Raw genomic sequence first — 16,408 nt, 5'->3', positions numbered from 1 at the left:
AGCGAGGGGCCAGACTAATATTTAAGAGCATGGTACTTTGATATTAGATATAACTGGAACAGATAAGGTATGGAAGATTAAAGCTTTTATACTCACAATGAAACATTGAAAAAGCAATAATCTATAAACATAAATTTTGTTTGCATTTCTTAAAAATAAATCTAGTGTTTTTATCGGAGCATGATGCAACGTGACACACACCTTTTGCACGACAAAAGAAAAAAAAAGAAGTCACCATCGAATATTTAAAATCCAAAAGTTGATAAATTAAGCAAGTTTTCCATTACATCTTCCGATATTATTTTCCCCTGATAAGTATTTACTCTGCTAAAAATTTGGAGAAATTTATTTTAATGTCACCAATTATAAAGTTGTGCATTTGTTTTGTTTAATATTATTTTTTTTTCAAAATTTAATTCAATGCAAGTTTCACAATATTTTTTTTTCTATTATGATGAATTTCAAACTATTTAGTAGTTCAAACAGATCATTCAATTATGTACTTTAGGTAATGTCGAAATTAAAAAATTTAAAATGCTTAAAATTAGACTTTAAGTACGAAGCAGCATTTTTTTTCCGCTGTTATTTCGTAATATTTAGACTTTTTAATTTGATCGCATAGTAATGTGAAGAAAACTGATTTCATTATATTCATATAATTAACCTTATCAAATATTAAGAAAGACTTAAAAAAACTATTCCATAGTAAAAATTTAACAACTAGATGAACAATTTGAAAGTTAAAGACTGATAATAAGTAGTATTTTACACAGAATATTACTTTTCTGGAGAGTCACACACAGAGGTAGCAAAAGTTCCTACTTCAGCGAACTCTGGATTGCGTTCTTCCATTATTTGTAGTCTAAATGAGACAAAATTTGAACATTAGATCATTCAAATGATGTACTTGACATTTATTCAATAAAAAATTTAGCCCAAAAATTTACCAGTACTTGGTTGTGTAATATACATAAAAACTTTTAATATTCTTTATAAATGTTAAATATTATGAAAAAGTAGCATTAAAATTGCATAAGATATCCTGCTTCACATTCAACAGCATAATTTAATCGCAGAACCATATTATATATATCCACATCTGACCGGAATAAGACTGCAGAATTTCAAGAGCATGGCATTGAATGCTGTCCTTCAGGTGCATAGTTCTTACCCTTTGACGATAGATAATGTTCGTAAGGGAAGCCCAAAACTAAAACTAGCAGGGTGATCCCGTGAATGAGAAGGTCATACTGTTGGAGAAATGACGTCTGACTACTTATATTTCTGTGATATGATGCCTCAGCAATTGCATTATACGACATTCAAAGTGAGGATGTTCACTATCCAGCAAGAAAATGGTGTTCTGTCTTTTGAATCTGTGGGATTACACAATTCCTTAATATATCAATGTACCGTTGTCCTACGACAAAACAGGTTCGGATTTCATTTGCAATCATTTCTTCAAAAAAAAAAAAAAAAAAAAAAACAGCCCAATAAAAAAAAAAAAAAGTAGACGGCAAAGCAGACATTTTTCATAATACCAGGATACCTGGATAACATTAAAGTTTCCCAATGCCCAAATTCGACAATCATAAATGTAAACTTTCCAATGCAATGTTCCAAGATCAATTGGCATTAATCGCCATTCCAACAAGGAACTGAATTGCAAAACATTTATGAAACGTCTGAAGCCCAGTCCTCAAATATATTTACGCGATTGATTTTATACGGAAGAAAATTGAAAATCCGCTCTAATATTTTACGCTCGGGAGAATACTGTATATTATATACTTGGGAAACAATGGCACGCTCACGCTACTATATCGCGACTGATCGCTGACTTCAGCGAATGTGGTATCCACATTTTTTGGGACTAGAAGACAACATCTGCTTTCGTACTTTAGCTAGAAGAATGCCAAGCTGAATAGTTTTTTAAATTTCTCTATGATTTTGCGTAGAGTGCTTGGGGACATTGGACTTCCTCATACGACGTAATATTTTTAAGCTGTAAAGGAGTTAGTTATCCAGGTTATGGAAAAATAATAGTTGTGGCGTTTACTAATGGCGTTTTTTCTTGGAATGTAGGCATTATTTGCAGAGAAATAACAAATACTCATACAGAATCAGCACTTCTTTTATCAAAAAAATAAAGCTTATAAGTATATGCTGTAACGCAAAAATTGTTTCACATTTTCAACACGCAAATAAATATTATTTGCGTTTTAATGTCTTCCAGTGAATTTTGATACTCAAGTTTCTTATTCAAAAAAATTCAAAGCGCCTTATTTTATTTATGTGTTGCTAAAATTTTATCTCATGTGGACCAATAGAACATATTCTAGAATTCTCCGAGGTGAGAAACATATTTCTTACGAGCCCTGTATTTAACAGATCATGCGTAACTAAGAAACATCTATTTTCTACACGAAGGAGACATTTTATATTACTGAAACATATATAACGGGAACATATATAACTTTTATTATTATACGAGCTTTAGAATTAAGGAATTAATTTTCCAAGCATTGTAGGAAAATGAGAAGATATATATGAGTTTCTTTGAAGATTATTAGACTTAGAACTCTTATTTAACATATGAGTCTAAAATAATGTCATCTAAGCAACGACTGAATAATTATTTTATATGGATTATATTTATACTTTGTATTGCCGACCTAACTTATCAAACAATTTTGTTAATCTGAAAATTATTTTCACAATAATAAAATTATTAAATTATTCTGAGTAATTTGTTTTCCCATTGTTAAAAAAACATACTGCTTAGAACTAGTGTCCATGTTATCATTCCTTTTTTTCTTGTAACTAATCTAAATCTCTATTAATAATAAAAGAGTGTTTTTTGATATTTTGCAGGAGAACAGTTAAATCCAAAACTGCCTAATTTGGCACATATATACATTAGAAAATGAAAATGTACACTTAGAGCGATATTTTAAAAAATTTAATTAAAATTTTAGTTAATTAAAAAGCTAAATAAATTTTGCCATTTTTTTAAACCTTTGAAATACATTCTTTACTTACGAAATAATATTTATAAAAATAATTTTTATTCTGTTTAAATTTTTTGAAATTGTATTTTAATGATATTAATTTTATACTCTTGCATAGTTTCCTGAATTCTGGCAATTTAAAAAAAATACCTTTCGTCTAATTTCGAATCATAGATTACATAATTGCACTGAAATTTAAACTGCTTTCAATATTTAATCGAGCAATTTTCTTCTGTTGTTAAGATCTAAGGAAGAAAGATTTTATTAATATTTTTGTAGTTTACATAACGAATACCAAGTTTATAGTACCTCAGGAATTTAGAAAATGAAAGAGTAAATGAGCTTTCAAAAGTGCTATGATGTAATGGGAATAGCATCCATTCAAAGGATTTATGTACAAAATGAACAATGCGTACATATGAATGTCTTATATGCGGACATATAAGATAAAATGACTTTAATATCTATGACAAATTGACGTTTAAAATTAGTTTATTTGAAGGTATCAGGGATATAAATTTATATCTAAGAGCTTTAATTGGAATTAAATATAACCATACCTCTGGCAAATAATATTTTCCTAACGGTGGTTAGATGGTTACATATTTTCATTTCCTAAGATCATTCGAATTCTGTTACCTTAGAATACTGGAATATAGAATTACTATTTCAAAGGTTCTTCAATGATACCATACCCATAATGTTTTGAGATTCATAAGTGAAATTTAATTGAATGTTATGCATATATTTGCTTGTGCAACATTTATAGCAATTTTTATAGTATCTTATTTCAACCTGATCTCGATTATGTTGCTTTTCAGTTTCTCACTGCCCTTTTCAGCATTCATTCATAGAGGATCTGGACTTTACGATATAAAAATATAGTTATTCAAGGAAAATACTTGCAAGTATATGTAATTATTATTTAGAATTAATTAAATAAAGATTATAAGTCGAATATTAAAATAATTTTTATGTTGCTACCTTACTATCACTGTGCAAATTTTGGTTCTAACAATATGGCAACAATAAAAACTAACAGACACACAAACAAGGTCTTTTATATATTCTAATATAATGTAGAGTTCCTTACATTATGTATTTGGATAATAGATCGCCTGTTTGCAGAGTCTCATATTAGAGGACCGTATGTTGAAGAACCAATCCCACTGTAGTGCTGCATATAATTATAACCGTATATATCAAATCTATTTTCAGGAACTAAGAATCTCAAGTTTGTGCATAATGGAAATTTGAAGAATAAAACGTCGGTTTAGATGTGGTATTAACCATTTATATACAGAATAAAGTTGCAAAATCTGCTAGACAAAAAAAAATTTGTATTTATTCAAAAAACGAATACCTATTCAACTAATCTTGTAAAAATTGATTCAGAAAAACATAAACCATTTTTATCGAGTTCAGCAGCGTTCTCATCCGCCTGTTCATTCGATGACATGACATTTTATTCAACCCTTGCATATCCTAGATCTCAGAATATTAGGTCAAACTTTTTGATATAATGCATTAACAGTATGGATTTGCTTCTGGTATATGTTAATCATTAATAAATGCCACGCAATGATATATAAAGGGAAACATCTCAGTTAAAACGCAATGATGCTTCATCAATAAGTTAAAATCAATAAATATCGTACTTTTTCGGCAGAATACTTAGTGGATAAAACGAAAAAGCACTGTTTTTATCCTAAACGCTATCAATAACAAATTAGAGGAATAAAGTGATTAAAAATCGAAAGATGAAAGAAATTTAAATGGATATGTATATCTCTAAAGAAAAAAAAGCATTCCAAAACGCCAAAACTACATACCTATGCATATCTTTTAGACAAACCATTCCACTTAGTTTTATCATTTTAACTTTATATGCAGCGCTTTATCTGCTCTAAAGATATAAAATGCTAAGATGCCATTTCCTAACCCATTTTCTTTAAAGATCTAGCATAACTTAAATATGTCTATATAAACTCTCTTGAGTGAGCATTCTAAAGAGCAAAAATAATTTTCCTTTTACAAAGCTATACAATAGTTAACAGATATAAATATAAAATTCCTTATATTGGTAATATGTGGACAACGAATCGAATATCATTGAATATTAATCTACTCTAAATTCATTTTTTGAAAATCCAGCATGCGTGAAATATTTCTTATGGGTTCGAAGGTGAGTATTCCCAGGAGTTAAAAGAGATCTATATATGGCTATATACAGAGATCTATATATCTAAAATATATAGCCATCTTAATTTTGGGTTGTTCAACAAGATGTGCTAACTGAGAATAGCGGAATTCTCTTTATAAACCACACTTCTTAAATAGAACTTTTACAATATGCTGTTTTATGAGGAAGTTGACGAATTTGTTATAACAATTAATCAATAATCAAGTCTTCTTTTTTTCCGAGTTCATTTATATCGCGTTACATTCATAAAAGCGACATGATATTTGAAAATTTCATCTGTTTTCAAACTAAACAAATTTCATGCAAATTTATACAAAAAAATATGATTAGTTTATAAATGTTTTTATTTATATCAAAGGAATATTTGAAAGATGTCTAAGATTGTGAGAACAAGGTAATAAGCATTGTTAATGAAAGAAATATCTTCTGATATCAGTTTTGTCAGTTTGCGCAAAACATGTGGTTAAATCATATTTATGTGCTGATTCGTCGCATTTCTAAACATCTACTTTCTCTTCAGCTGCAAAAATAACTATTTTCAAGCATAAATTACTTTAAATAAGAGAGAAGTTCCTGTGAATTTATATCTGAAAATATAATTTCTTCTATGAAAATTTAATAGAGAGAGTAATTCAATAAGTAATTTCTCTTATACAGCTCAAAAAACATTGCAGCACTAAGTAAATTTTTTAATTGTCTGTAGTGATTTTATTATCAAATAAATGTTTTTATTAGAGAAAAGTAAAAGATGCTCTTCATTCAAGTGAAGTTTCCATTTTATATTTGTACATTTACCAAAAATCTGGCTTAAGTTCAAAAACTAAATGTTCACATTATTCTTTTACACAGGCGAAAGAAAGCTACTAATTTTGTAAAGCTTATTTTTGCAGTGAAATAAGAACACTTTAATTATTTATAAGAATTCGTTTGCACCTAATTGTTAAAACGTTTTATAACATATCTTAACCAAATCATTGAATTGAAAAGAGTTATTTTAAATAAATGTCCCAGTTAGCGATTGAAAATGGGATCTATTTTTCATAAACGTTCAACTATCCTTAATATCTGCAGACGAATTATTACTTTTTTTTTATTTTAGCTTAATATAGCGCATTTGAGAGGTCTGGTAAACCACTTATTACCAGAGTATATTTTAATATATATTTATTACAATGCTAAACAAATTATTAAATATATTTATTACAGTGCATTTAAATTTCAAAAATATTTTTTTTATCTTCTCGTACTGAAATATGCTTATATATTATTTGTTTCTTTTTCAGAGGGGATTTTTAATATTTAAATTCAATTATCATCATTAGACCTTAATCATCAATCATCATCATCATTAGAATTATTCATCATTTAGATTGCCTTAGACCTCTGATTTCGTTCTGACTATATAGTTCGTTTTTCCAGAATGGTGAATTTAACATAGTAAAATAAAAACTTAATATTCTATCTCATCTAAATGAGAATCCTCTGTACCACCTGCACTCTTTCTGTTCGTATCTTGTTATCTTTTTATTTCTTTCTGAAATAGTCATGGGTTATTCTTCTAATGCAGTTTAACAGATGTAAGAAAATTATGCAACTTAATTACTTACGTATTTATGAAACTAAGTATTTATGAAGATAGTTTGAGATTCTTTCACAGTCTTCTTTACATGAAAAATACGTTTTATTTTACGTAAGACCCATTTCTCTCATTCTCAGTTTATATTTAAAGAATAACTTATTTAATAGAAAGTAAACAATTCCCCTGTTTTATTTTTATTTTAGGCCGTTTTATAAAGTACTTATACTTGCAACTCAATCCTAACTCTACTAATACTGAAGGACTCGAAACGCTCCTTTAATGAAAATGCGGAGGGCGCCCGAGGTACATGGATATCACAATGAAATTTTCTCTGTCATTATTTAGGTGTCAATAATTGAATACCAGTGGAGTGTGCTTTATCGTTAGAAAAGCTCCTTTCTAAGAGCTCTCAAAGAATGCCCGATCATACGTTTGCTTAATAGTCATTTCCACCCTTTGAAAATATGGGTTATCATTGCGATTTTTGAGGTAGATAGAGAATTCCTTTGCTGCGGTTATGCATTCTGAGGTACCTGCATGCAAATGACCTTAGAAATGAGAAAACTGAATATTTATATATTGTCAGAAATGTTTTTAAGAACATTCGATAATTTAAAATCGAGATTTATTAATTTAAGTGCTATATGTTTTGCGCCGTTACAAATGATTTAAAATTAACTGCTCTAAGAACTAAAATTAAGTAGCCAAATTTTTTTTCTCATATGAAAATTTTTAAATGAAAGAAAAGAATTTTGTACCATTATTCTAATATTATATGATTTTTTTTAAAGTACACTGTTATTTTATCCTTTTTAATTAATTCAAAAAAATTAAAAATTAAGCTAAAGAATTTTTTTTTCCTGGATGTTTCATATTAAGAATTCTTTACCGGAAAATTGCTGACAGATGAGCAACTGTGTCATTGCCAGAAATGGTTTGGGATTCAACTAAAAAAAAGAAAATCTTTAGATGGTTCTGTAAAAAGAATCTAAAGGAGCCAGATCTGGGAATGGCGATGATCATAAATCTGGTATCCCACATCTAATCAAACAACAAAAATATTTCAAAATTTTACAATAAGACGAGCTGTTCAATGTCTCTTCCTATGATAATTTACTGTATATAATTATTTTCTAATAATTAATAATAATATTTTTAATTATTTTAAAATATTATATAATAATTTTAACACACACACACGCACACACACACACGCACACACACACACACACACACACACACACACACATATATATATATATATATATATATATATATATATATATATATATATATATATGTATATATATATATATATATATATATATATATATGTATATATATATATATATATATATATAATATTTTAAACTGTTAATTTCAATTTAATTAATTTCCAAGATTTTATCTTAATTTAGCCCATTGTAACTTCATTCTAAAAATATTCTCTTATTTCTTGATCCAATTCCACTTTCTCTGCTTTATTAATTAAAAAGAAGCTTTATGAAATTGCTGAATCGGCTGAAAATTGTTAAACGCCGTCACTTTCACACGCTTCGCGTGAAAGGGTAGACAAATGTCCAGTAAGCACATTCTTCTTAAAAGATCCCTGTGTTTCTCTTACTTGGGATTGACATGCATCAGAAATCCCTATCAGAATCTTATTAATATATTAGCACTATGGAGAAATATTTTCAGTATCAAAATATCAGGTTATATAAGACGAGGGATAATTTATTTCGTTCTTCTTCCCGACTTCTGCTTTCGAGCCGAACTGTGGCGGACGTGCCTTGTCCGCGCTTTCTTGTAAATAATCATGCGTGCTTCCCCTATATGAAATAAAACGACGTCGCGAAATCAAAAGTGTGTATATATATATATATATATATATATATATATATATATATATATATATATATATATATATATATAATGATTTTATTTTTTGACAAACTTTGTCACCCTTTTGCAATTTTATGAAGTTTGATAAAATTTACATTTCTTGCATCGAATGTGAAGTCATAAGTTTTCTTCCACATTTTTCTCAGAAATTAAGTTATTTGAAAAACATTAATGTATCAAGAGATGGAATTCTTCTTATGCATAGTTCGCCATGAACAACGTTTATATACTTTGGGTTTTTAAAATGTCGAACTATCCTGCGTTTAGATTCCAAGAATGTAAAACTACTAGATGAATTAGATTGTCTTTATGTAGACTATTTTAATTCGTCCTACTCTTCCTTCCATTGGGAATTTTAACAGTAGGAAGTGACAGGAACAAAATTATTTTGAAGCTAATCCTAGATGAAATATTTTGATGAAAAAAATAGCATGGATTAAGTATCTTTTCACTTTTAACTTTAATGTTTTTCTGTAATATGTTATGTTTTCTGTAATAATGTTTTTCTGTAAACGTGCTTCTCGAAAATGATTAAAAATCAGTGTTTGTATTCGTAATGACACTTGTTTTGGGAAACGAGAAAATACATTTTCATTATTTTCTTCCGAGTAACTATTATTCATGGAAAACATTTGAAATTGTAAAGCAATACAAATAGAATATGATTTTTTTTTCATTCCGTGAATTCGAACAGAAAATTATTCGTTATTATATTTCGACAACCCTTACCTCAAAATTATTTGCGTTTTTCGAATAATTATGATTATGTCTATATAAAATTCTCCGTTTTCAAATATTTGCATATTTAATTGTAATTTCCATTAAAAGAAAGGATATTTTCGATTTTCTAGTGATTACAGCTGAACTGTCCCAATGCTGATTTCATTTTGTGTCTCTTCCCCAAGATGTCCTGTGAAAATTGGGCTTCTTTAATAACACCTCGTTACAAGCTACGCATTTAATTTCAACAAAAGTTTAATTAATGAAATTTAAAACTCAATTGTCACAATTTTCGGATCTTAAATATGCAAATGAATCTTTTCTGGAATTCTAGAAGTTTATTGATCGAATTCCTTTATCTGAAAGAATTTATTTTAAGAAATTCAAGAGGCCGGCCATGAGATGAACATGCTTCACAGGAAAATGCCAACAAACGTTTGAATAAGTAGTTGCTTATTTACATCTACTTTACGACAAATTCTGTGGGGGTTTACGTGATTTAGATTTCAAAATTGTAAACTTCGGCATTTAAATAATTTATCGATTTTCTATGCAGATAAAAGAAGTTTCTACGAGATTAGTGAGAAATTTATCATTATCTTTCTAGCATAATAGAGAATGTAATGGAGTTAACATTTAACATCTTTGCTGTTCGTGTTAAATTCGTATTAATAATTTGTATAGATAATTTCGGCGTTTTGATTATTGAACTTTTAAATTTCGAAAGTGTCATATATGCTTTCTTTTAAACGTGTAATCACACTTTTTCACGGATATACAGAATCGATTTTTTTACAGATAAGTTATCTTATAATTATTTTTTCGCATACTCAGATAAAATGTTATTATTGTCAAAATATACCATCATGAAATTTTGTTGAATTGCCATGTTTTAGATCTCATGATCATATTTGTTTACACTTTCATTTACTCTATTACTATTTACTCTATTTTTCTTTACTCTTTCTCATTTATTCCAGGTACACAAAGATAAAAAATTTGTAATTAATTATTAAATTCTATTGTCCTAATGTTAAAAAAGTTTGTTCTTTAATATTCAGGAAATCTATTAATTATTGTAACTATTTTCAGAAGCTAATTTTCAGTTAACTGATAAATTTAATTAAATTTTGATATCACAAGGGCTGCCATCTGATAGGGAATCTTATAAAAATTCATTTTAAAATTTTATAATATTAATAATAATGGTTTATAAATTGAAGGCAAAAAAGTAGAGAATAGCACAAATAAAATTGTTTATTTCTTAATAAACTGCGAAGTGTTTAAAAATATTTATTTTCTTTTTAATTGAACACTCACAATTTCTATAGCCTAAACTATATTTCTATAAAAGTTGCAGTGATTATATTTTGGAATAATTGTTAATACTTATTAAACTTTAAAGGAAATTCACAGGAAAGAAATATATCTATCCAGGTATCTATAAACACAATAACTGAAAATTGCTACGATCAAAATAAATCAATTTATTCACATTGTTTTATTACTGGTAATCTGAAATCGAATTTTGAATCAAATTCGATTCATAACTGTCTTTTGACCTATCGGTTATTCAAGTATATATAAAAGTGGCACTTGAAAAGCTTATGCAACTGACAGACTTATTAAAAGAAATTATTTTATATGTGGTCTAGACAAAATCATAGATCAGTGGTATATTTTATAAATAACTGATGGGAAGAAAATGAACCTTAGGTCAGAAATGGTTCTTCGATTTTCTCATATCGTAGAAAACTTCAGCATTCAAAATAATTCAGAACCATTCATGAACCTTAGGTCAGAAATGGTTCTTCGATTTTCTCATATCATAGAAAACTTCAGCATTCAAAACAATTCAGAACCATTCATGAACCTTAGGTCAGAAATGGTTCTTCGATTTTCTCATATCATAGAAAACTTCAGCATTCAAAATAATTCAGAACCATTCATGAACCTTAGGTCAGAAATGGTTCTTCGATTTTCTCATATCATAGAAAACTGCAGCATTCAAAATAATTCAGAACCATTCATGAACCTTAGGTCAGAAATGGTTCTTCGATTTTCTCATATCATAGAAAACTGCAGCATTCAAAATAATTCAGAACCATTCATGAACCTTAGGTCAGAAATGGTTCTTCGATTTTCTCATATCATAGAAAACTGCAGCATTCAAAATAATTCAGACTTGAAAGAAAAAAATTGATGGGGAGGCTGAGAATTTTAAATAAATATGATTTCTCAAAAAAAATTACAGATGTCATGTGAAAAACAATTTATGCTGATAATTTAAGTAAAGAAAATACATTATTAGTAAAAAAAAAAAAAAAAAAAATAGCATTATTTCTACATTATTATTACAGTGTCACAGCAATTTACTAGAATATATTAATGGCAATGTATTGCATTCATTGCCAAATATTTTAGAAAATACCACGCATATCATGGATGTTTCCAATGGAAATAGACATTCCAATTGCAAAGACTGTGTCCTCATCAACAGGGGACTAACAAACAAGGTTTCACATGCCCCAAAGAACAAATGCCTTCCAAAGAATAAATATATGAATAAAAAATAAATAAAATTGGCATAAAATAAATGTAGTGCTTTAGGATGCAAAAAAGATTGCCCCATTGTGCCAACGCACTTTATTCTTAACCCTTAACTAGGGAGATGAAAATTTAGAGCTTACCTAGTGAGGTTCGATGTACGAGACCGCATTTTTTTTTACACTGAAATTGAATTTTGTAATGAAAGTATTAGTAAGAAAATCAGCCAATATATTTTGCAGATAGTTTTTCTGATATATAAATATATTTTAGAAATTTTGCAAAATAAATATGTTATTATTGAAAGAAGTAATTGCGTTTGAACATGTATTTTCTTATCAAATTACAGTTACAACAAATAATATTCTTGAAAAAACATATTAATTTTTACTTTTTAAATCCTATTTATTTTTCCATCATACAAAGGTATATAGAAAACATTATAATGGAAATTCAACAATTATATGAAAAAAAAACCTGATAATGAGTAAAATTACCATCTTTTTTTTTTAATCGGTGTCATTTCTCCGCATAAACTTGTGAACATTCGTAGTACGGGTTTTCCAGGGCACTTTAAACATACAAGTAAAGTATTAGTATAAAAATCAGTCTGTAAATTCTGTAGATATTCTATTGATATTTTAATATATTTTAGAAATTTTTAAAAAATACATTATTGCTAGAAAAATTAATTGTATTTGAACAAATATATCAGAATCAGTCCAATGCGAACTTTCATTGAAAAAACCTTCTTACAGTTATCCTCATTACTCAGATCCCTTTCTGCTTCATTTAAAAGTAAGTGGGGCTCTGCATCATAAGTTCATAAGGGGATGGTGTGCTGGAGGGAGGTGCGGTCTCACAGACGTCGTGAAATGAAATGGCTGAAATATTTAAAAAAGGCATCCGCTGAAGCCGGTTGAAAAAGTGCAAGTGCAGTGAAGGTCACTAAACAGGAAACTACAGAGTCAATCCATTCGGTTGAGCTAAAAATAGAATAGGGGTGACCGAAAGTCTATTCTTAGCGGTCTGAGATACCGCAGCATCTCCACAGTTAAGGGTTGATTTTCTGAGCAAATAATCACACATTATCTTCGTGTAATGTGCTGAAATATGAGACACCATGTAGGAAACTATACAGTACAGAAAATTCTCCGACAATGTCTGAAGAAAGTCAACCATCTAACTCTCCGACCCGCCCTAAGGCACACGGATTTAAACCATAAAACTGAATGACCGGACCGCCGCAACAGCAATTGGCAATTGGCGGGAACTGTGGTTGAGTCCTAAGGGCCGTCACCGGCCACGGTACAACCCTCCCCGAAGGAAGTACGTCCCGTCAACTATGGGAGTAGCCAGATCCCCCACCTATTAGTGTACCCTCCAGGGTGGCGAGATCCAACCACCATGCCGGAAGCATCTCATCCTCATTTCGGGGTGCCCCCCCCGAGGGTAAATGTCTGAAGAAAAGTGAAATTCTTTTTGTCATACAGTGGAAGTGGTAACAATTAAGATCCTAACTAAAAATAATAAAAAATCCCAATACAGGCAATTGCAACCGTTTTTTTTTTATCTCTAACGAATATGCAAAGAAAGTATGGTCAAATGTGGTCTCTTCTACATCATACAATGTTTCCCGATTTTACCTACTTATGTGAAAAATGTACTTATCCGATTGCTTACTTTTCATTTAAATTTAATAAATCAATTTTATATTGCTCTGATGGAGGTCAACTTTAGAAAGTAGAAAGGAGAACACTCAGATATGAATTGCAATTGCTATGCATACATATTGTGTAAATTCTGATCAATATCTGATATCTAAAACTAAATATATTTTGATATAATTATCTGAAGATTTTTTTATCACCTAATAAATTATTTTGTCAACCAAAACAGCTCAAAATGTTCTATGAAATTAAATTTAAGGTTATCATCTATGAAGGGGGTGGGGCTCAGATCCCTTTATTATTCAAATTCATTCAATAAGAATTATAATTTCTGTTCTTAATTGTGTATACTTCAATCACAAAAACTTTTTTGTACATAACGCTTTATCAGTCGATATTGATAATTTGATTGTAAAACGTTTTCTACAACGAAAGTAGCTGTTACTGTTTTTCTTTTTATTTATTTCCTTCTGGGGTGCAAGAGCACTATTTAACTAATTTTTTAATGCAGATTTAAATGAAATATAATTTCTTCTAATTTATCTGCCTAAGTGTTAGTTGAGAAATATAATTAGATTACAAATGTTGGAATTATTCCATACAATTTCAATAAAAGATGGCAAATGGCATAATTATTATTGAAAATAACACACAAATAATTTTGTTTTGAGGAAATGCTGCGCTATTTCGTATTTTGATAAATTTTTCAATATCTTAATAACTTATAAAAATTTATGAATACAGACTTATTAAAAACTCCGGTCATCTACTGAAATTTCTTAAACAAATATATATAACAACTTTCAATTACATGGGGAAAAAATGGAAGTGGAAAATAAAGCAACATAAGGGATAAAATGATTGATATGAAGTAAGAATTTTTTGATAGAACAATTTAATTTGCTGTTGCAAAAGCAGCGAGTTTTATAGCACAGATTATGTCCAAGTAACGACTCACAACGATCCAATTTTTAGCCCTCCATTAATACTTTCATCCCTACTATCATTTGAGCTTAAACACCTGAGAATGCTGGATCTTCTTTCAAAAACAGGAGAAATTCTCTACCATCTCAAAAATCATAAAGATAGCCAGTATTGTAAAGGAATGGTATGCAAAAGATGACCCCACTTAACTGCAAGCTCTTAACAACTGTATGCTCTGGCATTCCTTGATAGTGCTTAAATTTTTTTTTGTCTCCAAAGCCATGTTCGAATGTTTTTCGCCAACAAAAAACGCGCCTAGGTTATTCAATCAATCTCACTTTATGAAAGGGGTAGGAAATTTCGCGATGATATCCAGGCGTTTTGGAAATCTGTCACATTTTTATGGAACGGGTGTTTGGGGCCTTTCAGATTTGATAGAATTAAATAGCTCATATTCATACCAGAAGATAAGCTTTCTGTAGCAGTTCGCCTCAAATATGCTGGAATAACATAGCCTGAATACCAAAAATGTCAAAAGATTGTTGCAAATTAAATTTTTAATTCCAAAAACCTTCCAATTTTTATTTGAATCGTCGGTTTACTTTATGTAAACCGATGATACATCTACCTCACATTTACTAAATGATACATCTCTCTCACATTTACTAAATGATACATCTCTCTCACATTTACTAAAACACAACGTGATCTAACCTGAATACTACAGTACCAATACAGTACCAACTTTGATTTTGTGTCATAAAAAAGCTGCATATCAATCCTTTCTAAGCACACAATAACATTCGTAACTATAAATTTTTCAGTTTTTCCATGCACTTTTGCTATAAAATTTAATATTTTTTTTTTTTTTGAATTTTTAAATAAAACAATTGTTATTATTTTTTGAAAATTATTATTTGGCTCCGAATTCTTTTATTTTCTACACATGGAAACAAACAACAATGTCGATTATCTTAAATATAAAGTACTAATATCAATTGAATTCTTTTCGAATATTCCCATTTTGATTCTTAGATTATCAGTTTATGCGCAGAGAAGACAAACCACTAAAACCAAATAAATTTTTAATTCCAAAGTTTGAATAGCAAACACGATTATCTTCGCTATTCTTTTGGATTTAAATACGTTGAATACATTCTTATTGAATTTCAATAATGCCGTGTGCCAGTTGTTTGAAATATAAATCAACTATGTCTATTATTTATTATAACATCTTTATTTGATAAAAGTTAAGTTTATGAGGAGAAATATTCTGGAAATATTGAATTGCAAATACATAACTGAAATATTAAAAAAAATCAAACAGATATCGTCCTAAAATGATACATCAAAGCCAAATCCAAAGCTGTGCTGCAAAATTCGGAATATGTTTTATTCAATCCCCAATATTCGACAAAACATTTACAAATACCTTGAATTGCGAGTTTTGGGTTAGACGGAAAGTCTTTTTCCTTGTTGCCGGGTATGTAAATATTAGGAAAAGATTGAAATTTTGTTATCAAATGCTAAAAATTTGTATGTATACATGTTTAAAAAGTACATATTGCTCGCATTGGAAAAGGACGATTTTTATATTCCCCTAATATATTTTCTGTTATGAATAAGAATTTAAAATAATTGTTATATATTGTGTATTTTTTAATTCTTTTGTGCCAAATTCGATAGACTGTTCTTTATTTTAATTATTTCTTTAAAAAAACCACTTTGAATCTAATGCATAACGAAAGGAATTTATCTTTTGATAAATGATTCAGTGTTTGCTTCAAATTATTCCCCTTATAATTTATTTTCTATCCACCTAATTTTAACTGAAACATAGCTAACCCAGCAG

At 28.8% G+C, this 16,408-nt stretch overlaps 1 protein-coding gene across 1 annotated transcript in view; it reads right to left on the bottom strand.

The window, feature by feature from the left end:
• Window positions 1-16,408, bottom strand: part of LOC129965626 (class A basic helix-loop-helix protein 15-like) — a 528,564-nt gene that overhangs the window by 27,079 nt on the left and 485,077 nt on the right. The window contains exon 8 of the transcript XR_008784227.1: window positions 782-862. The gene's annotated coding sequence lies outside the window, so the exon portion shown is untranslated. The remainder of the gene's footprint in view (window positions 1-781; window positions 863-16,408) is intronic.

This window comes from Argiope bruennichi, chromosome 1 (assembly GCF_947563725.1).
Source record: "Argiope bruennichi chromosome 1, qqArgBrue1.1, whole genome shotgun sequence".
Classification (NCBI taxonomy): domain Eukaryota; kingdom Metazoa; phylum Arthropoda; class Arachnida; order Araneae; family Araneidae; genus Argiope; species Argiope bruennichi.
This window is presented reverse-complemented; position numbering and strand designations above follow the sequence as displayed.